This window comes from Gadus chalcogrammus, chromosome 21 (assembly GCF_026213295.1).
Source record: "Gadus chalcogrammus isolate NIFS_2021 chromosome 21, NIFS_Gcha_1.0, whole genome shotgun sequence".
Classification (NCBI taxonomy): Eukaryota; Metazoa; Chordata; class Actinopteri; order Gadiformes; family Gadidae; genus Gadus; species Gadus chalcogrammus.
Window position 1 is genome coordinate 5,697,081 of NC_079432.1, and position 24,365 is coordinate 5,721,445.

The 24,365-nt window shown below is 43.9% G+C and overlaps 1 long non-coding RNA gene and 1 pseudogene across 1 annotated transcript; one reads left to right on the forward strand and one right to left on the reverse strand.

The window, feature by feature from the left end:
• Positions 1–570: 570 nt before the first annotated feature.
• LOC130374040 (uncharacterized) lies at positions 571–6,662 on the forward strand. The gene is made up of 8 exons (XR_008893572.1): positions 571–684; positions 828–4,370; positions 4,608–4,709; positions 5,029–5,122; positions 5,277–5,357; positions 5,454–5,532; positions 5,772–5,915; positions 6,108–6,662. It is a non-coding gene; the product is annotated as an uncharacterized LOC130374040 (long non-coding RNA).
• Positions 6,663–12,535: 5,873 nt separating this feature from the next.
• Positions 12,536–17,467, reverse strand: LOC130374913 (opsin-5-like; annotated as a pseudogene).
• Between the last annotated feature and the right edge of the window lie 6,898 nt (positions 17,468–24,365).

Genomic DNA, 24,365 nt, shown 5'->3' on the forward strand with positions numbered 1-24,365 from the left:
CTCAGACGTTTATGAAACCTAGAATTCCCAACCCAAATCTATTCTCTTGAGTAGAGGCAATAAAAATGTGATATACTGGGAAGAGAGACGGAAGGAGAGGAGAAAAGGATTAGAGTATTTAGTGACCAGAACTGTCACACACACAAAAGATACACTGTATGGAGTGTATCTTTTGTGTGTTTGTGTTAACGTGTGTGGTGGTAGGCGATGACTCCAGTTTAACCAGTGAATGAGTCTCTCTGGTCTCTTTGATGAAAGCTTCCTTCTCACTCTCACACACACAAACACACACACTCTCACTCACTCGCGAATGAAGACTTTTTTCGTTTTGAAGTTTGAATCTAAATCAGTCAAATCAGACTCATCCCTTTAATTAAAATGAGGGAGGTCATTTAAGATCAAACACAGAGCTGAAATAGCCTCTCACTGTTACCAAGAAGACCACAGGGTGCCGAACCTGCATTGAGTTCTACTATTTAGCTCACCTCCCGCAGCTCGCCTGCCAGGTGGTTTTCTTAATTAGTTAATTGGTTGCATCTGGTGCGTTTCACTTAAAAGGGAACCGGACAGTACATTTGTTTGTGTACTGTTTTGATGAAGTCTGTTGTGACTTATTTAACCTCTCTCAGTTTCACAGGTTAAAGACTTTTTGAAGTAAAGAGGAGCATCTCATCTGAACCTGATGTGAGTAGAATTGTGTGGAAAAGCACAACTGACGTGACTTGTATGTTGAATATAAATCACTGATGTGTGACGGAAATCTGGGATTGTGGTGGATTAACTCATTTGAAATTTGGACCATGAGTAAACTGTTCCTTCCTTCAAAGGTCTATCATGGATATTTAACTGCAGTTCTGTGAGTATCCCAACTTAACCATGAAGCATAACTGCAAACTGTAAGTCATTAATTTCTCATTACTCTTGGGCACATTGATGTATTTTGGCTTCCTGGTGAGTTAACCTGTTACCTGACGGTTGATCTGAGTATTATGGATGTTTTATTGGTTCATGGGTTACTTGGGTGTTTGGTTTATGTTGGTTTTAATGATTTGTTAAAATGGTTACAGGCTCCAAGTTATTGTTGTAAGCTGGAGTAATGGGTTGGGTTCTGATATCTTCAGTCTTCTTTCATTCTACTCTCCTGAGCTCTGCATCTTCATCACATGAGTGTTGCTTCTCTGATGGGGGTGTGGTCTGAGTGAGCAGAGGTGCATACTGGGAAACAGAGCTGTCTGAAGTCTACAGGTCTGTAGACACGCCCCCTCAGGGGAAACCGAGTGTTTGAAAAACTGTCGTGACGTCAGTTACATGGACTGGAATGTTCTTAAAGATGGAGACGGATTCAGAAGGAGAAACGCCAGGGGGAGATGAGGGGGCTCCTAATTTCAACGACTAAACACAACTTCAGTCTGACACAGAACCATGGAACACATTCAACAGTCCCCTCCAGGCATCGTGACTCCTCAGGAACAGATTCATATCCAAGAAGTTCTTATTTGGGGCCATCCCCATATGGATCCTGCTCCTCAAGAGCCACCCCCCTCCACTGGTTGGTCTTCTGAACAGATGACCTCCTTCCTGTCCGCAGGCTGACTAAAGCTGCACCGTTTGCATCTGGGAAGGCCCCTCATTCAGGAAACTACTGGACTACAAAGACATGACTTCAGAAATGTTGAATCAACCTGGGACACATTTTGGAGACGCCAAGCATAATCCATCATCAATGTGGGACGCCACTGAAGAATGTTGTACATCATTTACGTCTCTGGCGACATTGGTTGTTCTGTTATGGGTTATGGTTCCCCCCCCCCAGAGCTGGGGGGGGGGGGGGGGTGATGGAATTTTATTTGGCATGAGGTTTTTACCCTGCATGATTGTTTGGCCTTTTATGGCTCTGTGGTGTGTTGTGTTTGGGTTTGACGTGTGTGTGTGTGTGTGTGTGTGTGTGTGTGTGTGTGTGTGTGTGTGTGTGTGTGTGTGTGTGTGTGTGTGTGTGTGTGTGTGTGTGTGTGTGTGTGTGTGTGTGTGTGTGTGTGTGGCTTGCTTTGACAGTGATAATGTTCATATGGGGGTCTGTGTGATTGGGTTGGGATATTGGAATGGTCAACTAAATCATACCTGATGGACGGCCACATGTTTACTTAAGGGCCTCCAGTAGACATGAAGAGCCCTGAGCGACGCTCCGGAGCGATATCCAACACACTGGGCAGGAAGGAGAGTATCCAACTCACATGTAAAAGGATGCAAGTGACGTGTTCAGATCAGTGACTTCAAACTAGGACTACAACAATCAGGATCAATGGAGGATGGACACCAAAAGGAATTCCACAAGGAGAGTCTGACGTTGGAAAGGGACCTAAATGGATATTCAAGATGACCTTCAGACCTGTAATGAGACGGCTCTTCCTACCTGGCTGGATTGATGGAGAGCCCTGTGGATCTTGTCTTGCTCTCAGTTGCACGTCTTCTCAGGCTGAACTGTATTTGTTTCGGACAGGACTAGCTGAACGATTGGTTCCCTTGAATCAGAACCAATCCGGGAACTCCAGCTAGTGCGCTCTTCGAGCTGAAGTTGTGCTCTTCAGCTGAGGAGGTAAGGAAACCTTCACTGGGGCTTCAAGGTGTAAAGAGGAGAATGTTTCATGTGTTCCATGGTACTCTGATGAAGACCGTTGTTGTGTTCCACTGGCTGAGAGGAAGAACCCACACATTCCTCTTGGCCTTTCTCCTCTGAGAATCCTGGCGCCATCTTGAAGGATATTCCAGCTCATGTAACTGATGTCACGACAGATTCTCAAACACTTGGTTTCTCCTGAGGGGCGTGTCTATGGAACTGAAGACTTCAGACAGCACTGTATCCCAGCATACATCTCTGCTCACTCAGACCACACCCCCATGAGTAGGATGCAACACTCTAGTGATGGAGATGTAGAGTTTTATAAGTAACGAGGGAGCAGACTAAGGTGATTAGACTGTAAATCTTTAAACCATGAAGATGGTTCGATAGTTCAGGAATTGGGCTTCTTTTTACTATGGGCAGTCCTTTCACTCAGATGCCCACTTCTCACTGGAGCTGTACATGTGTTGGCTGGCTGGCATGGTTTGCTGTTGGTGATGAGGCGGTCAGGGTGACGTTGCAGGGCTATGGTCGGCTCTCTGTGAGCTCAACGTTTAGATTTGCTCTGTATGGTTTGTACCCTGAATAATCTAGATAATTGTAAAATGTAGACAGTTTTGTATTGAATGATTTTAGGTTTAAAGTTGTTGTGGGACGTACATGGTAGTTTGGTTCTTCGTATGGTTTTGAGTGATATAACTTGTACACACTGGGTGCATAATAATGTAAAGGTACATTTAATAGTATTAATGACCAACAGCAACAAACAGATCTCCTCAAGGTAAGTCTGTTGGCTGTGTTTTAATGAAGACCATCGCTGGACTTCAGGATCTTCCTCCGTTCAGCTCAAGGTGAGGCGCTGGTTCTGTTTTTCTTTGGTTGGTTCCGGCCGGAATGTTCGGATTCCAGTCAGACGGTTTGTGCTTCCCGCCGTGGAAGGTTCTGAGTGCGGTCACTTCATTTAGTCTGAATGGTTAGCATAGAACGTTGTAGTCTGGACAACCATAAGAAACCACCTGGCAGTTAGTTGGACGGGACTCCCCTGAGGGAATATGGAGGAACGTTCTGGATTGTATTTGAGTAACCTCGAGCCGTTGCCAACGGAAACAATTTTTCAGTCGGTTTCCATTGGGAACTTAAGTTTGATATTAAATACTTACTGACAAGTACGTCGTACAATATGTTGATAATTTCCGATCGTTGCGCCGTACTTTTACCCACGATGACGTGACGGGACTCTCACTGCGTACAATACAGCGTTCTACTTGCGGGCCCATTTGACATCACGGAAGGCTGAAAATCATTTCAAGGTGGAAGATAATTTGACGTTTCTTCAACGGAACCCAGCACCTGAATATGGCTGAGTATATTTGATTTAATATCGATACTGCTTAGTGTTCTTTGTTACTTCAGCTTTTGTACGTTCTAAATATCTGCCGTCATTAATTCCCACAGAAGTTAAACCCTAGCCAATGGAATGACGTTGAACAACGACTTTGGTGCAGAGTTACCAACTGGATAATATCAAAGCTAAAATAATGGCCGTCATTCCCACATGTTACAGTAGAAGATACTCTGTACAAGGTTAAAAAGGTAACATGTAGTTTGTCCCAAGGTGTTTGCCTCCTCACCCAGAGCAAGACCTCCACCTCCTCACCCAGAGCCAGACCTCCACCTCCTCACCCAGAGCCAGACCTCCACCTCCTCACCCAGAGCCAGACCTCCACCTCCTATCAGAAGTCTTCCAGAACAGGTCTGTGTGAGTAGAGTCTTCTCGGGTCAGTTTCAATGCATGGCCTGAACCATTTCTTTAATCTTGTTACTGAGTGCTCTGTCTTCATTCCCAAAAAACGGAATGCTCATGTCTGGTCTCAAGTCTTTTCTAGCCTTGAGGTAGAAAATAATAGTTCAATTAATTGTGTAACTCAGTCTCGGATGAGTCAATTAAGTTTATTGTTGGGTAAATGCTGATATAAACCTGCTGCTGTAGCTTAAAGGCGAGTCTGAGAGGCTGGGGACCAGAGGCTTGTGGTGCCAGGGTGGACCGGAGACTAAGGCTGGAGACCAGGGGCCTGCAGCATTGGACCAGAGGGTAAGCGTCACCAAGCTCATCTGAAACACTAAAATCCACGGTAGTTTAGGTCTTGTTTCATCTTATGACTATAAATCTGTGCCAAGCTGTGATTTGAGTTAATTCATACGGGGGTTATGCAAGAGTCATATGAGCCATTAATGTTGCTAGTGCTGCTACGACCGTAGTGGATGAATTGCTGAACGCGACAATCTGCAGACGTTGTCTAATTTAAGTGTTTAAATTTGTCTTCCATTTTACAAGTGAACCTCAGATGCAGGAGGTGGGGTGTGTTGCGTCCCCAGGTGATTTACTGCTGAGACCAACTGTTTGTAACCAGATCAGGAATCCATGGCTGGAGGAGCTGTGCTGAAGGCCCTGCCTTGTGGAGGAGCTGGTGGAGGCCCTGCCTGGTGAAGGACGTCTGTCGTGGGGTAGATGGAGCTTGACTCTGAAGTGATCGACACACTCACTGCCACTTCTCGTAGAATACTGCTACCACAAACTACCGGCGTTTGTACCATATATACCAGACGTCTACATCTGTTTTACCACATGTTGAAGCAAGACTTCCGCTGTTTGTTCCAGACCAGGACTCTGTCTGAGGAGAGCTGCTGGAGGAGCTGAGACGCTGGAGGACGACTTTGAATCGACCAACAAGGATTCCTCGTAAGTTTGTATTTACTTGCATAGTTGACTTAAAGGGCAAAATACAGCTGTTACTTTGACATGCGTTAACCAACTACCGCTGTGTTTTCTTACTAGAACGTGTTTCTGGCTGAGGAGAGCTGATTGAGGAGCCAAGACTCTGGAGGACGACATCACTCCACCAACCAGGATCCTCGTAAGTTTGCCTAAAATAAACAGAGGGGACTTGTTGTAACGCAGGATTAGTTTGTCCAGTACAAGTTACGGCATACTATTGTGGTTGTTTACCAGACTAACTACAGCTGCTACTTTGTTACCTTACATTAGAGCCCAACTGCTCCTGTGTTTGTGACCTTATATTAGAGACAAACTACTCCTGTGTTTGTGACTTTACATTAGAGACAAACTACTACTGTGTTTGTTACCTTACATTAGAGACAAATTACGTTTGCAACCAGACCAGGAATCTGGAGAACTGATGGAGAAGCCATACATCTGGAAGGCAAATCCTGAGGACCACCAGGACTCTACCATCAAGGATTCCTCATAAATGTGCATTATCTGGACATAGTGGACTAGGTAGGGGGTTGGGGGTTGGGGGTTCAACTCTAAAATCAATGGTGCCGGGTTCAAGTCCTCAGAATACAGTGATGCGTCCTTGAGCAAGGCGCCCTAAAGCCTGCCTGCTCCTTAATGACTTATCTTTGGTTCAGATAATGTTGCATCTTTTGAATATTGAACCTAAACAATGTCCTTGTTTGGTCCCGGCAGACACACCTGAACTGAACTGAACCTGATCCTGTTTGGTCGGGGGTAGACACACCTGAGCTAAACCCGCCCTGATCCTGACATCCTGCTGGTCCCGTCTCCTCAGTTCATCTGAGCCTCGTCCTCCAGAAGACCTGCTGAGCTCAGCAGTCTGAGGCTGATGGATCAATGACCTCCAGTGGGAGTGATCTTCTTGACCCCACATGTAACCGTGTGCTTCCACACGCCTTTCCCTCACGTCTGTCACTAACCTCACTACTCACTACTCTCTACTGCTTCCTCTTTTCTTCCTTCTCTGTGGTTCAAACCTTTACACTGAAGGCGCGTCTTCCTGCCCTCAGAGGGTTTAGCGTTAGGGTTGAGAGTCAGGGTTTAGAGGCAGGGACAGAGCTGGTCAGGGAGGACTGCTTTTACACCAACCTCTTCACTTGCTTTCGGAATGGTGGTGACATTTTGAAAAGATTCATTTGGGAAAATGTTTTCCTCTGCTTTCCTTTACAAAATTGTATTAAACTTCTGTCAAGTGTTTTTGTTCATATATTAAAATCCCACATTGACTTCTACATGTTTGATGCGGTCATTTAATTGTCCTTTTAACTTGGTTAATGTCAAGCTAAACTCCTGCAATACATTGAATATACATGATTGTTATTCAGCATTGTTCACATAATCCATTTCGTAAAAATATGAAACCTCCATATTGCTACTAAATTCAAGCCTATTCATGTATTTAACAATGTATATACTGCCCCGCAGGCCATTCTCTGCTACTACAACACGTTCAATCCACAAACCCGTCTCACATCAATGTACTATAGCTACGTTGGTTCAAACGGAAAAAGTAGTTTGGTGTGAGACTGATGTCCAGCAGAGGGATCTGTCATACACCCTAATTATACACGTCTGTGTATTTACATTTAAAAATGTTCATGGGGTGTTTCCCAATGTCAAGGAAGCATGCTCAACGGCCGCCCTTTTAAGTACACTACGTCATAGAACGCCGACAAGCACTGTTCCAATGTTGAGGACACTCGAAAGCCGCGTCATTTTCGCGTCCTTTGTTTTTGAGAATTCCGAGATTTTTCAAGGATGCATCGCTGCATCCTAGACGAGCCCAAATGACCCACAATCCTCTGCGTTCACAAGCTGCACGGGATATTAATGAAAATGGCAGAGGGAAAGCAGTGCACGTTCAAATGTAAGTTATATAAAAGTTTTTAGAAATATTTTGTGCCGTATTGGTTTTTATAGATTCATCATGTTAATGCAAATAATCAAGCTTAAAGACCTGTGCCACTTTTCAAACGTTTTTACTTAATGATACATTGCTATATTTTTTGCATGGACGTAGCTGGTGTTAAACACCACTGTCACCAATGTCAATTTATTCGCTCACAAGATTACATTATTTATGTATACCTATTTATGCATAGGTAGGCTTTTGTGCACCTTAGGGTGGCGCACAAACATGTTGTCAAATAAATGCACCACCGATCATTTGCAATGTTTGTAATTTGTAATGAACGTATATAATTGTATTATTTATAATATACTTTTGTGTTCAAAGCACTGGTAGATTGTAGATATATATGAATGAAATCAGATCAGTTAAATAATATATCCAAATAACTACATGTTTATCATCACTTTCTTTGTCTATTTCACCTGCATAATAGTAATCAACCAAACTAAATGTGATGCATGAATTAAGTTCTCAGACCATTTCACTTAGTTTTATAAAAATGTTATGCATTTTTTTTTTTATAAAGACGATTCGATCAACCGCAACAAAGCTTTTGTGACTCCATCAAAGAGGCTCCATGCGAAGGAGACATGACCGCATTCATAACAGACAAAAGTCAAATAAATATCAATCAGCTTGATTGATGCCATGTTTTATTCATAAGCAAACATGTGTTTACAAGCGCAAACGCAGTATTAAAAAGCGAAAGCGGAAGCGCTTCCACACTAACAAGTCGTTCCAAAGCTCCGGTCAGATTTTGGATCATGAATGTATTGAGTGAACGACGTCTGAGCTAAATATTAACCACCTGAAACTTGGTTTCTTAGAGCTTGGAGGACGGCAGGACGCGTGTTTACCTGGTTTATAGGCCCTGAACGCAGACCCTGAACCCAGACATCCTTATCACAGACCCTGTGTTTAATTAGCCCTGAATATAATTTTTGGCTTAAAAAAATAAAAAAATATTTATAATTATAAGTCCTAGTCTAGATAGTCCTTCCGGCAAGAGAATAAACAGTTTAAAAACATAACCTTTTTACCACCTCAAGTGAATTAACCTATCCTATCCCCAGTCAGATGTGTGTGTGTGTGTGTGTAAAGTCTGTCTCACTTGTATTAATTTTACTCTGAAATAACTTGAATGGAACTTTAGACATTTGAGGACAAGCAGCACAGCAGTCAGGTTTCTATTTTAAGCTATAATAAACTTTGCATTTTGTTTATTTAGGTGAAGCATTATGAAAAAAAATTCATGCAAAATAAGGCATAGAAATCATTTTGGCATTTTCTTTTTCCGTCTGGGCTAAGCCCCGGATGTTTATGAAACCTAGAAACACCCCTGGCTTAAAGAGTGGACCCATCAAAAACACATTTCACAAACGCATGTTTTTGCAATCACAATTAGGTTGTTTCAGTCATTAGCCAGTGACGTCAGTGGGGGTGGCAAGTGGAATCACGTGACAGCACTTGGACGTTGGATGTCCATGACCTATAAGCCGCAGCGAGATATTATAGGACTCGGGAGCTGAGAGGACAGAAAATCAATGCGCAGGTATGTCTTCCGTCATAGTTATAGCAAGAATGTTATGTTTGAACTGGTGCATGTAGATTGCTTTTGTTTAACGATCTGTGGATGTTGTAATGGGTTAAAAAATACACATTATTTTGTCAGCCTGTAGCTGCTAGCTTAGCTCAATTACCTAGTCATAGGTACGTTACGTGCCCAGGCTGCCTATTAGCCTGCATGACGAGTGCATGTAGCTCCTAGTTAACAGGACTATTTGTGTTCAACGATCTCTCGTTACTAACTGTTGATGTTGCCAAGCTGTCACTCCGATCGAGACTGGCCAATAGAGACGTGTCTTACATCTTTCGGCGTAGGTCCTGCCCACGAGATTCAGCTCAACAGCAAGAAAAGCTTTTGGATTCGCAAGCAACATTTTTGGATTCGCAAGCAATACTTTTGGTTTTGCAAACAAAAACTTTTGGATTTGCAAACAAAACTTTTGGATTCCCATTAACAATTTTTTTATCACATTTATTTTACTTGCAATAAAACATTTTTTGATTGCAGTGTCGATAGTTTTGCTCTCAAATACATTTTTTGATTGCAGTGTAGAAAGTTTTGCTCTCAAACCTATTCTGTTTGATTGCATAATGACACAAATCTACCTCCATACACTTGTACCACATAGACGTGTTGCAAAAGTATCTGCAAGAAAAACAACAGCTGAGACTCGTAGCAGCAGATTTGAGCAGTTGTATCGATCGCATAAAGCTGAGCCTATTTCATGCCACTGTGGAGTCCGTCCTCCTGTATGGCTGCGAAAGCTGGACCCTGACGCCCACCCTGCAGAAGTCCTTGGATGGGTGCTACACCAGGATGCTACGAGCAGTGCTGAATGTAGACCAGAATGCCCACATTACCAACAAGGATCTGTACGGGCGGCTGCCAAGGCTCAACCAGAAGGTAGCATCCAGGAGGATGAAGCTGGCCGGCCACTGCCACAGACATCGGGAGCTCCCGGCCAGCAGGCTGGTCCTGTGGGAACCAACGCGCGGGCATCGATCGCGAGGACGTTCCGCGCTAACGTACGTGGACGTGCTTAAGAAAGATGCGGGAGCTGAAAGTTCTTCGGAGCTGGCCGGGTGTATGGAGAACCGAGAGGATTGGAGACTCCGATGGAAGCTCGTCTGAGGACGACCGAGAGAGATCGATGGACTTGTGCTCGCTCATTGAAATGCTCATTGAACATAGCGATCTATATCATTTCATTTGTGAGGAAATATTTCACAGATGTGCCACTTCTGTTGCATTAGTTCACATTTGGGTTTACGAATGCACACATTTTGTGCATGTTCTCAGATTATGAAACACGGGTGTGTGAATGTGTTTTGCACCAACTGCGCTGCAATGATTGTAGCAAAAGTGTCAAGTGCATGACTATTTGAAGTTGTGATGCACAGGATAGGATTTGTGCACCTGTAACACAGACTTGTGAACTCGTAGACCCTATTTAGTGTTTACAATGGTAGAAAAAATAATTACGACATCAAATGTACTGTTATACATTTGTGTCTTTAGAGTACACATGCAAAATAAATATTTAGGACTTCAAATTTACTGTTACACATTTGTGACTTTAGTGTACGCATACAAAATCTGCAGTTACAGGTGCTAAACACTTTTGCTACAATAATACCTTCATACGCATCAAGCCTGCGCACTGTATAAAAACATTCAAATCGAGGAGGAGATAGTAGTTGTTTAACCTTTTAGATTGAGTAGAAATACTTTTAAATGTACAGTTAGGTCCGGTTTTATTAACCACCCTGGGACCATGGACCTATTAAAGAACATGGTTTATTAGCTGCCTAATAACATGGACATGGTTTCACAAAAAAATCGGCTCCGGGTGGACAGGACCAGAAAGACATGTTAGATCCACTTTGGGAGATACAACCGCGGATGATCATAGATGCGAGGCAGATTCACGTTTACTTTAGGTGGATGTTGGAGGTTTACTCCCTGGTGGATGTTGATGGATATTGCACAGATGGATATTGCACAGATACATCTTCTTACTAAACTACTTCTTCGAGTTTAACTCCCTCTGCATCAGCAATCGGCTAGTCGGCAAACATCAGGGTGAGTAGAAAGGAACATTTGTGGAACTTCTGTTTACAGACCCGCCGTGGTTTAATTAGCAGCTTGGAAACATGGATCTGTGATATCGTCTGAGTAATAGTTTATACACTTTATGGTCGGAGTTCTAGCTTGTGGAGATTGACATGACAGGGGCTATCGGAGGGTAAGTCAGTCTTAAGGCTGCCAGCCATGTATTAAGAGCTGGTTTAATGAGCCTGACTCATTACCTGCTATGGCTGCCAGAGCCACAGAGTAGGAGTAGGTTACCATGCCAGTGACGTAGCTGATTGTTGAAATCCAACATGGTGGCGCCCTGTAACACTTTCACCGTACAATTTAATCCCTTTTAGCAAGTTCAGCCATTTTTAGTTATTGTACCATTGAGAAGGCAGACAATACATCTGCTATATCAACTAAACTTCAAATTTCAGTTCAGTTCATCTTTAATGCTTGTTGGAGAAGCACATGCGAGTAAGTTGGCAATGTTTTTTATTCATTTCACAGGCTCACATGATCCTTGCGCTTTTTGGGTTGGATCTTCATGAATAATTCAATTTATTGTACTTTAATTTTTTTTCCCTGCTGCGACAACACAAAGCCAACAACCAAAGGTTACTCTCATCTCTGGCTTGAATTATTATTATGAAAACCAACACCTGCTAGGCTCCCCTGGGCATTCCGTAGGATTTAAGGATTGTAGGACTTCACTTGCCATCAAGTTGGATTTTTCAAATCCAGTAGAATCCCGAAAGATGACCTAGCTTAGGGTCATTTAATAAAGTATAGATTTATCGATCACACAGAGTTCACCTTTTACTTTTTAACAGTATATTTGAGATGGACCGAAGGCAGCAGTAATACATGAGCCTCACCATACAAAAATACATTTTCACTGTGCATGATACATTTCCAGGCCCCCTTTTGCTCAACTACTCTTTGAAGCTTGTGTGTGTGTGTTTGTGTGCATCCCTGTAGCAAATTAACACATTGTGCGTCACAGCATGATTTTAAAATGGCAACATTGGAATTCATAAATTCTCTTCATGAATGCGTAGATGTTTATGGAGAAAAGGATTTAAACTGCTTCAATTTACCCGTTCAATAATTAATTCAGCTATTGACGGTTTCTGTTCCCTTTTGTGGCAGGAATCTTCAGCGCAGCATTTCTCCATGCCATAACAACCCTACTCCCCGTAGCGGGTTCTTTCATGCCTGGTCTCGGGAATGTTTGCATCCACAACTATATGACAAATTCAATTAATTCCTCTGTGTCTGTGTGGCTATACAAAGCAATGCTGCAGCCGTGGCGGCTGAATAATTAAAATAACTTGGAAGATGCCTGAAATGACATCAACAGTTGGCCGATGTTTGCACTAATAAAGAAAACGACAACAAATAACAGCAATAAATAACAATAACTGAATCGGTCTGGGTGTATTCTCCCTATACGAGGGAGAAAATGCAAAAGTTAACACGAGGACCTTGCAAGGATAAGCGTTTCATCTCTCTTCCACCCTGCCGCCCATGGCAACAGGGTTCTCATCCGCCTTGCTTCCATCTCCCACTCAAATCCAGATCCACAGAGCCGGTGATATTGCGCGGTGCATTATCCCGCTTATTAATTTCAATGGCCGGCCCACCGCCGCCACCACCACCACAACAACAACACAAGTGCTTTCCGAGTGTGCGCTGGAAGACGCAGTAGATGAAGGGGTTGTACACGGTGGCGGTCTTGGCGAACAGGCAGGGCAGCAGGCTGATGACCGGAGGGAGACTGCCACTCTGGTCGGCGGGGTGAAACATGCTCCATGCACTGACTGACACGTACGGCGCCCAGGCCAAGATGAAGCCCAGGGTTATCATCACCGCCATCTGGACAAGGGGAAACGAGAGAATGGGGTGGGGGGGGGCGGGGGTAGGGGGGGGGGGGGACAGGGGAATGAGAAAACCGACGAGGTGAAGAACATTGATCTGGAAGGATAAGGGGATGAAGAGACGAGGAGGGGATGACTGAGAATAAGTCCCTGAGGTTCCATGTTTGAATCTGATTCAAAGTGTTGCGGTGGTGTTGGTGCTCGACTCCTTTTGAATTCAGATTCATGGCAACCATGGAGTTGTTCACTTGAAGTCCTAAGGGACCTCTGTGCATTAATTCAGTAAGACCCGTAATTCCTGGGAAGCTCGGGAGGGGAGGGATGGAAGGATTTTGGAGCACTGCAATAGAAGTGTTATCAACGACACTTCCAACATAACGTATGCATCCCCACTTGAAGACCCACAGTGGTGTTTTGAGTGTAACACTAAGTGTTACTCGATTATAGCCTTTCCAAACACCTTTTAGTAAAAAATGTATACGCCATTAAATTCCATTAATCAAGAGTTTAATAGACTCCGCTTACGTTGGATTTTGTTCTTCAATATCAAACGATGGATGGCCAATCCCTCGGGGGCAGAATCTATTTTTGTTACTTCACAGACACCCTAACGTGTTAAATCCTGAGACGCTGACCTCTCGCGCTCCATCGCACACAATTTTTCCGAAACAACCACCATGTTTGCCACCTTTGATATTCTCCATTTCCCTTGCTATAATTCGCACCAGTTCCCTCGGAGGGGTAGTCACAGTGAGTGCAAATGCAAATGAAATGGTTTTCCTCCCCACATTTAACAATAGCTATAATATGTAATTTCCCAGCCCGAGCAACAAACCATCGCGTTGGCGCGTTTACCGCCCCACGCTGAGCTACACTTACGAGGGTGATCCGCCTCTCTATGTTGCCGTAGTGGAAGTCGCCTTTCCGCATGGAGCGGTACGCCCTGTGCAGCTTCCAGGCGATGGCCGAGTAGGCGAAGAGGAGGAGCAGGCAGGGGATGAGGGCGCAGAGCAAGGCCATGGTCACGATGAAGCTGGAGTGGTTCAGGGATCGCTTGTACCCGATCCAGTCCACGGAGCAGGCCAGGCCGAAGGGCTCGGGGCCGTAGCTGCCCCAGCCCAGAAGAGGTAGGACGGCCCACACGCCCGCGTACAGCCAGATCCCGCTTATCACAAGCAGGATGGTCTTTCTTTCAAACTTGTTGCCTGAGGGGAAAAATAGGGAGACTGAGGACAATGTTGGATTTACTCATCATTGAGGTGTACGACGTAAAGGAATCAGCCAGAGCTGATTATTGTGCTGTGTGTGCTTTGAAGGCGTTTGCCCTCGTACGTCTATGAACAAAGCATCATTAGTCGCATCCTCGTTTGTTGGGTGACGCTTTTATCCAAAGGGACTTCAAGTGATTCCGATGCACGTTGTGAGGGGTAGCCTCAGGGTTGAGGCGTCTTGCTTTGGAACGTGTGCATGGAGGCGGTGTACTCGGGGGATTGAACCCGGTACCTTTATGGGAGGTGGTACAACCTCGCCCTCACACTACTCTGGAATAGGAGAAACTAAATTAATGGGATTGCTAAGATTTTGGTTTGCCGAATCAGGCGGAATGTAATAACATCCATGATTGAGTACTTAGATAAGTGAAACAAATGTTAAAACAACCTTTAATTATAAAATGTAATTTGCATTCCCTTTACGTGAGATGTGGCCAATACATTGTAATCTGTTCACACACTGATACTACTGTGTAGCTTAAGATGGAATGGCTTTAGCAGCTGTAACCTTTACTATTGAAGATGACCTATTCATAATTGGAGTGATTGTTTTGGCAATTCAGTAGCAGCAATGCAGTCTGCAATTAATCTGTTCAGCTAAACCGAATGCAAACGTGTATGTGCCTGACAGATGTGTGCATAGATTCTGTATAAATTTTCAGCACTGAATTTCTGTTGGTTTTCACTGTATGTATGTACAATGATAATTGTGTTGTTTGCTTAGAAATAGGGTCAAGCCAGAACTTTCCCTCTTCATATGGTAATAGGTAACGTCAGGAGACAGGAGAGGCATTCCTGCACAGCAATTTGCATGAGAAAATTGAAATCTCTTGTGCACTAATTCACCGTCTCCGACACACTATGCGATTATTTTTTTACTGGGTTTCTTACTGGTTTTACTGCAGTTGTAAAACTGCAGTCGTAACAGCAATCGGATTGGACGCAACGTCTAGGTTCACTGGCATAGGAGTATGTAAAACCAAACCTTCAAACAGTGGAACCGTACTGTTGGTAGCAAGATTGGTTAAGGCACGGTTATCTGTTCCCCCAGCTTAACTTCTGAACAATTCAATAACCCACCACAGAACACGTGGGCTTCTCCAATCTCTGCCAACATTCAAAAACGGTGCGCCGAACCCACCGTCTCTGGGGGATTCCGTTTCACCAGATAGCGGACCATCCCCAGCACGGTCAGGCTCATGATGCTGGCCACGCTGAACACCATGCCATGAGGCCGTAGTAGAGGCAGGAAGGGTCCCGCCCAGCCAGCCGTGTTGAAGGCGGAGGCGATTGACAGCGGGTACGCTGAGGGCCATGCCCAGATCGGTCACGGCCAGGTTGACCGCCAGCAGCTCGGGGCCCTTGAGCTGGGGGACTGCGTGCGGAGATGACCAGCACCGCCGTGTTCCCCATCACCGACAGGATGGCTGTCGGGGGGGGGGAGGTGGATGAAGAGAAAGTGGAGGAAATTGAGAGAGGAGGATGTCTCTCGTTACAGACAGTGATCTTGGTGGTTCAAGTGAAGTGCACTAATCAGAGCGATGGACTTGTGATTGAAATATAGTTCAAGAACTAACTTTCCATCCATTGCTGTTACTTTGTGTGTATAACCATATTTGTGTTGTCAATTTTCTGTGCAACAAGGATGAGAAGCAGACCCATAGATTATTACGAATGTATTAAGTCACACTGACAGTCCATTTTATAGACTTGCAGGATCTCTTGGGATATGTCAGACTCATTCAGCCTCAAAAAAAGAGAGTTTTAACACCAAAGGATATGTTTTGCCGCAATGGTCAAACAGCTATTATGGTTAGGTTTAGAAGCTAGAAGATTGAAAGAAGAAGCAAGATGAACATTCTTTGCATTAGTACATTGGGTCCCCCCATCAAGATCGCTGTTAGATGTGTCTTTGCCGTTTCCATTGTGAAGTGTTTACATCAGTACAAAGTCTACTGGCCATACAGAAATTACGTGACCACATAAGATAACATTACATCACCTCCCTGTTATGTCAGTGTGGTACGATGGTTCAATGGGTAGGGGCTGAGTGGACCATTGGATGGGGATGGAAGAGCAGGTAGAAGTAGTTCGTCTGGCACTTAAAGGACTCTACTATTTATACTCAGCTGCCATAGGTTCCTTGGTCTTCTAGTCAAGTGTGCAAGTAACTGTCGCACAAGAAAATCTGATGAGACGAACTAAGCATTACATTTTCATTTATTCCAAAGACTATTATCAATTATGTTACGAGCAACTATCAATTAATTCATAAAACATACCCACATTAAGATGGATAGATGGATCGATATGTTTTGAATGCTCAGGGTTCCTGTACATGTACACTGTGATTTGAGTTAGCACACTAACCACATGATTCCAATCTCACACGGTTTTCCCCTGCTAAGCACCTAATGCATAAAATGAAACAGGATTGCACACCCTATCATTTGAGTATAGGATTATGGAAATGGATGCAATAAGATGAAAAAAATGAGAAAATGTAGTGTGAAAATTATTGCTTTAGCTCTACACAGTGCTGGCTGAACTTGTTGAGTTTAAGGGAACTTTGTTATTGAGCTTTGATGAGATTGTTTATGAAAACTATGATTATGGCAGAACACAATATTCTGCTTGTGATCTATGCATAAGAAACTAACCATACATTTCCTAACAGGAAGTAATTTCAATTTCGATTTGAGATTACCTTAGCTGAGCAGTATTGGATTTGGTTATTTGTGAAGGGCTTGCTGTACACATCAACAGAGCTTAAGAAAACTAAATTAACAATGGATATATTTGTGGACTTGAATTTGTGTCCATCACAGACTGGATTAGTAACTATTTGAGTCTCTCTACAAGTCTGTCGAACTGCAAGAAATTATCTATTTTCTTATTTTGTATGATCGCAATTCTTCTTCATAAAATAAACGTTGTTTATCTTAGAAGTGAAAATGTAATGTTTTCTCAACTCTAAAAGCTTGGGTTTAAAAAATAATAAGTAAAACATTAAACAAAAATAACTCAAATACATAACAATCCGTTTTTAAAGATTGATTTTAATCATTGATAAATGTTTACAGGTGGTTTAACGGAGGTCTTTAAATACAGCATTCGCCATTTGCAATTGACCCAATTCCAGGGATGCTGAATCCATAGCTTAATCCATATCAGGTGCCCACATTCATGTTCTCATCATCTTTTTAAAATATCCCCTGGATTCCTTAAACAAAAAGTGATAAAGTTGACTCACCGATGACGACGAGGTAAAGCCCAACCCCGATGTCAATGGTTTGGGACAGCTTGGATGTATATTTAGGTTCCATTTCTCATCCGGCACTGAACGCCTGGCCACAAATAATATTACTTTCACCGCGTTCAGCCTACCCACTCCACCAACCCCGCTGTGTCTCGATCCGGAAAGCCCTGCAAGGTTTCAGCCCACTGGTCGATTTGGGTCAGCTGTAAGCTTTTATAGTCGTCCTCTGCACAGAAAAACTGGTTAAGTAGTGGCATGAGAAACGTCGTCCACTGGGGATATACTGGTCTGACACACGCATACATGTGTGTGCTCTCTCTCGCACACATCACACACACTGTGGCTGAGGATGAGAAGGGATAGTTCAAACCACATAATTAAATCCCCATACACTACGCCAATTAACGCCCAAAAATACATGCTACATGCTCATCATACTAATTAAGTAATAATACATTATGTATTATTACTTATTACTACCAATACACAAGCTGGCACTTGTATGTATTATACATACAAGTGCCAGCTTGTGTATTGGTGTTTCTGTTCCTCTCTGTCTGTCTGGGGATGTTCTGAATGATTTCCCCTGACCTGGCAAACTCACCACCTGGTGCTTAAATGACCTGCAGACCGGGAAGTGGACCCCTCACGGTATGTTCTTCCCTCCGCTCCTGCTGGGTGCCACCCCCGTAGCGGGAGGAGATCCTCAGTCAGGGGGGTCGCTGAGGTGTGAGATGGTCCTTCATTTCAAACATATTTGGGGGGGGGGCTCCCTGAATTTCCCCAGCCATTTGATTTGATACAGTGATATGGTGGTTGGCTTAGCTCAGGAGGAACAGCGGGTTGACCTGTAACCAGAAGGTTGCCAGTTCGATCCCCAGGTAAACAGCAGAGAGAGACGAGGCTTGATTTGCTGTTGACAGGACATAGTGACATAGGACTTGTTGTTAAACAAGTAAACAACCAAGGTTGGATTTCCAACCTTTAATCTAGGTCCAAATGTGGATTAGCTAGTTAGCTAGCTCCAGCAGCTACCGCAGGAAAACAACAAACAGAAGCTTGCTCTGGGTCACGAGCTTTGAGTACGTGCACGTGCACGAAGGGGTCACTCGTGGGGAGCGGGGGAGGGGGAGTGCAGTACGACCGTTTTTTTTTGACGTACTTACTGTCCAATGCCATTCGGTGGTTCTGAAAATCATTGGCTGGAGTTTTTTGAGCCCTGCCCATTCCACAGATGATTGACTTGTTTGATTTTCATGTTAGTAGGCAATTTCTAACTCAGTGGCTGTAAGTCGGTTATGATAAGGATTTCAAGTAATTTTCAAGTAAAATTACACCGTCAGAGCCAGAGCGTCAGACTGGGCTGTTCTCAGCATACCGCAAAAAAATTAAGAGGGTTCCAGTTCCAGTCCCCAAATTCAGTTGAACCACTACCTGGACATTTGTGATGGACAGAGCTGCATTCAGTTTTGGGCCTATTCACATAATGGTTTTGGAATGTTAAATAGTTTGAGTTATTGCTAATGTTAAGACATTATTATTGTTAATGTTGAAATAAAACTCAACTTATGAACCACTCTCTTTACCGATTTTTAAATATGGAAACTGGGTTAGATCATCAGATTTTTGTATGACTTGACTTGTGACTTGCTTGACCTGAGCAATGACTTGACTTGTGACTTGGCTTGATTCTCACCACAGTGACTTGGGACTTGCTTGAGACTTGAAGGTTATGACTTGAGACTTGCTTGTGACTTGTACATGAGTGACTTACCCCCACCTCTGGGTGCTGCCATCCCCTTTCATCCGCTGCCCTGTTGCGGCCGTATGTGAACTCTAAAAAGGTCCACAGTGCTGGCCAATTAAGTGATGATATAGTCAGTTTATTTCCTCACCACAGAGGGGGGAGCTACTGGGCGGTATCCATTATGGCAGGCTGGGCGGGTGATCTTGGGCTTGCCAATTACTTTTACTGTCAATATGCAGAAGTCTGCTTAAGAGAAATGGGGCTGGAAGATATCCCCTGGCACAGCTGTGTCATCAGGCTGGCGTATGGGGTTCAGCGGAACCATGAAATGACGTGGCTCTGCCTCAAGAGTCACGGTGACATCCTTCTAAAACGAATGCACCGCCATCATTTGCAAAGCCCACCAAACAATAGACACAGTAGACACTTTTCTTTACTGATGGCCATCAAAATAAATTTGAGTGGAAGAAGCTTTGTATAATGCTGATTTGTTTTGTACCGTTGCATTAGGTTGAAGTATGGTAATCCCCTGGTGAAGTAAGCCAGCCCATCCACTGATTGGAAATAAACAACCATATTTATTTTCTAACCAAACAGAACATGGACATCAAAAAGCAGCATGTCATTATTCACCGTATGCTAAGTTGCAAGAGGTGGTCATTCACTGGAGATAGAATACTTCTGTGTTTAAAAAAATTTGGTTTGGATTTGACGCAGACAGCCTGAGATGTGACTGAAGATGGACCTTACACGTTCCTACTCTCATGTTCTCATCATATCCGATAATTTAATAATAATCAAAAGCCTTTCAAGAAGGCATGTTATCACAGTGCCTGTGTTAATAATGCATGTTAATAATGTGTCTATATATTGAATTTGATTGCATCGAAATCTTAATTTCTTCATTGAGGAGCCATCACTCTTTCTTTCCCCAGAATGAGAGCGTCTGTAATGGGGCGTGAGGTTGGACCAAAGAACAGCACAGACCGAGACCAGTGTTGGAACAGTTCAACCGTTTTATTGTCCAAAACGGGAGTCCAAGCTTACTGGAGACAGACAAGGGGCGAGCAGGCAGAGGGGTCAGGGACAGAAGGCTGTTCAAGTAACCAGGGAAGGAACGACGAGGAACAAGCGGGGTCGAAGCCAAGGAAGCAATCCGGGAAATAGTACTAGAGAGCTTTGCATGCTGCTAAGACAATCTGGGCTGGCAGAGACTGATTGGAAGGAGTTGGTTTAAATAAGGTGAGGGAACACAGGTGAAGGTGGTTGCACTGATGAGGTGGGAGTGATCCGGAAAAGTACTGGCATGGCATGGCAATGGCTGGCAATGGGATGGAAAGCCAGGAGCGGATTATGACAGCACAGAGCTGGCAGTGGGACGGAAAGCCAGGAGCGGATCATGACAGCGTCAAGGTGGAAGGATAGTGCAGTAGTGACTCTGTGCTGGAAAGGTACTGGGGACAGTCTGATGTATGGAGACTACCTGCGGCCTCATGGGCTGTCCCTCGCCACATATTCTTGCCATTTGCGAGAATATGTTTTGACTGTCTGACCTCCGATTCCAACCATGTTATGATATCTGACATCAATACCCTTTCTAGAGAGAATGACTGAACAGGTGCTCCGGGAGCTACATTGTTGAACTACACTTAATTGGTGTTTGCTATTGATTGCAACTTCCACTTCCTGAAAGGGCAAAAACACGCACACTTAACTACTCGCAGGTCTGAACATTGTGAGGTCATCAAGACAAAACCATTCAGAAAATTTGATAAAAGCTTTCACAGCAGGGCACAGGGTCAAGTGGTTAACTATCAAATGGAAAGGGTTTAACAAGAATAGCCCTGGGCCTGGGTCGTTACTATGGGGATATCGCCTACCTTCTCCTTCCCAGAACTCTCAGCCTTGTAAGACTGTCCTGATATTCTTTTTTGTTTGTTCCCAATGAAAATTTGTCTTGCATTGGCTGGACAGCAATTCATTTCCAAGTATGACAACGGTCTGACGTTGTTCAAAGTGGCCATTCAGAATGACGCGCGTTACCTTGGAAATTCAGGGTGGAAGTCAATCAAATACATTCTGATGTACAAGCACTCTGATGTACAAGCCCTTTTCACATAGGTTTCACCAAAGGACATCCACAGGTGCTCATCATACTAATTATGGTCTGCTGTTTTTATGTCCCAGGGTACAGGTTGTTTACACGAGGACGCTTGCGGGTAAAAAAGACAAAATATTTTATCGGAAGTGCCTTTCGTTTAGAGATGGTGACAGCGTTTTTGGGGCTCAAAAACGCAAAAATCTGAAATCATCCTCCAGAGTGGAAAACTTGAATACGCTCCGCCGTAGCGTTTCCGTCTACACTGCCAAGACGCAAAACTCTGCTCAGATCTGCTCACGTACGCGCGTTTACGTCACATACAGCACCATTACAGGGAAATAAACAAACATGTCGGACCGTCAAGCTGCTCTGGCAGCTCTAATAAACTTACAGGATATGTACAGATAGTATTACTGAACAGAGAAGGATCTGTAATTATGTTTTGGTTTTCGCGGCTCAGATAAGAGAAGGAAGATTCTACGCATGCGCTCAGACATGGCGGTGTTGCGTGATAGTGTATCACAGCACCACCTAGCCACCTGTCATGCATACCCAATCGAAATCCACACACTTTGTCGTCACCGTATGCACACAGATTACCTCCCGAAAAAGCTTGCCTAAAGAAGGAATAAAAAGTGAAGACGCGACGCCACTTTTGCGTCTTCTGTTCAGACCGTCATCATGTAAACGTAAGTATCACACTTCACACATTTACCATGGACCATGGTCGGCATGAAGCCGACCCATGGTGTACACCGGCCTCTGTGCTCATAGACTGTAATGACACGTAGCTCCTGCTATGGATTTTACATTAGGTAAAGGTTGGTGACTCACCACCGTTCTATACTGTTATATAGCCTACTGTTATTTTACCTATACTGTTCTTTTTACTGTTACATACTTACATGTTTAAAACAAAAGAAAAGTACAAAGTAGGCTCACACTTTTGGAAGCAATATGTTTATTTATACCACGGTCTGCGGGAATACTCGATTCTGATTGGATGCAGGGTGTGCATTAACTCCTGATATACGGACACCTGGACAAGTAGTTCCGTCAAATTGTCTGTTTACCGTTCTCAATTAATGCGCTAGCTGGCGTATCGTCTCTAAAATAGTAGTAACCATAGCAACGGGAAACAAAACAAAGCTGAGCGGACTATAATACCTCCCGCTACCTCCTGTTCTAAAGTCGTAGCTATGGCCCGTCCTAATTACTGGAGGAGTGAACAACGTTTCCGTTGCATGAGAACCCAACGGGCGTGTAATGGTGGTTCCGGGTATTAGTCAGACCCTCAGGCGTAACCAGGCAAACAAATGTATGTTTTGTGGAAAACTTTATATTTGGATTGCAAAACGCATGAAAATATAAATTAATGGTCTTAATTTGGTCACCGTTGGTAAGTGACCGTGGTATAAGCGGGATAATGCCCTTCGAGGTGTCCATTATCAGGAATTAATGGACTTCGCGGAGGCAACCGTCCTCCGCTTCGCGTCGGACGGTTCACGCCTCCACGTCGTCCATTAATTCCTGATAATGGACACCTCGTCGGGCATTATCCCTTACTTATTGTTCATTTAGTCAGGTGGAAATGTGATTTATCTTCAGTTGATCACAACAGAAGTGTTGAGTGTGTGTGTGGATGATGGCTGTTTTAAGCAGACTCCCCTGGCCGGAGACAGACTGAGGCCCCGTTTACACAAAGGGAAAAAGCAGATATTTCCACGCGGTTTGGCCTCTCATTTACACGAAAAAGCAGTTTTTATCACAGAAAAAGATAATTTCTAAAAACTCCGGCCAAAGTGGAGATCTCTGAAAACGCTGGTTATGTGTTGTCGTGTCAACGGGGAGAAACAGGGTTTTAGGTTCTGAAGCGTCACATTATGCGCCAGGAAATGCTTAACGTTACATGAGCGCCCTATGTTTACAGTTTGTTTGTTACAGGAAAACGCTTGTGTGATTCGTTGTTGTTGATTCTGAGAATTCTGATTGGCTTACATGGCTTTATCCTTCTCCCTACACTGCCGCTGTCATGCCAAATTTGTACCGGCTGCCAAATTTGTACCGGGCGTGTCATCCATACGTAATCCATTCCAAACCTGCCTGGCAACAGATGATCGCGTCGTCCGTTGCCTGGCAACGGACGATCGCGTCGAATGACGTGAAAGGTTCACGAACATTCGCGAACCTTCTTTCTAGCGATCCCTTATCTGTATTGTGCTATTTCGTCCTTGACCTGCTTTAAACACTCAGTTTACTAGCTAAATTTGATTAAACAATTAAATACAACACAAATATAAAGTAAAAACTAGTGTTATCTAGCGATCCGTTAACTGTATTATGTTATTTCGTCTTTGGCAACATGAGCGCGAATGTTTTTTGAAACCTGCCTGGCAACAGTGATCGCGTCGTCCGTTGCCGGGCAGGTTTCAAAAAACATTTGCGCTCATGTTGCCAAAGACGAATAACATAATACAGTTAACGGATCGCTAGATAACACTAGTTTTTACTTTATATTTGGTGTTGTATTTAATTGTTTAATCAAATTTAGCTAGTAAACTGAGTGTTTAAAGCAGGTCAAGGACGAATAGCACAATACAGATAAGGGATCGCTAGAAAGAAGGTTCGCGAATGTTCGTGAACCTTTCACGTCATTCGACGCGATCGTCCGTTGCCAGGCAACGGACGACGCGATCTGTTGCCAGGCAGGTTTGGAATGGATTACGTATGGATGACACGCCCGGTACAATTTGGCAGCCGGTACAAATTTGGCATGACAGCGGCAGTGTAGGGAGAAGGATAAAGCCATGTAAGCCAATCAGAATTCTCAGAATCAACAACAACGAATCACACAAGCGTTTTCCTGTAACAAACAAACTGTAAACATAGGGCGCTCATGTAACGTTAAGCATTTCCTGGCGCATAATGTGACGCTTCAGAACCTAAAACCCTGTTTCTCCCCGTTGACACGACAACACATAACCAGCGTTTTCAGAGATCTCCACTTTGGCCGGAGTTTTTAGAAATTATCTTTTTCTGTGATAAAAACTGCTTTTTCGTGTAAATGAGAGGCCAAACCGCGTGGAAATATCTGCTTTTTCCCTTTGTGTAAACGGG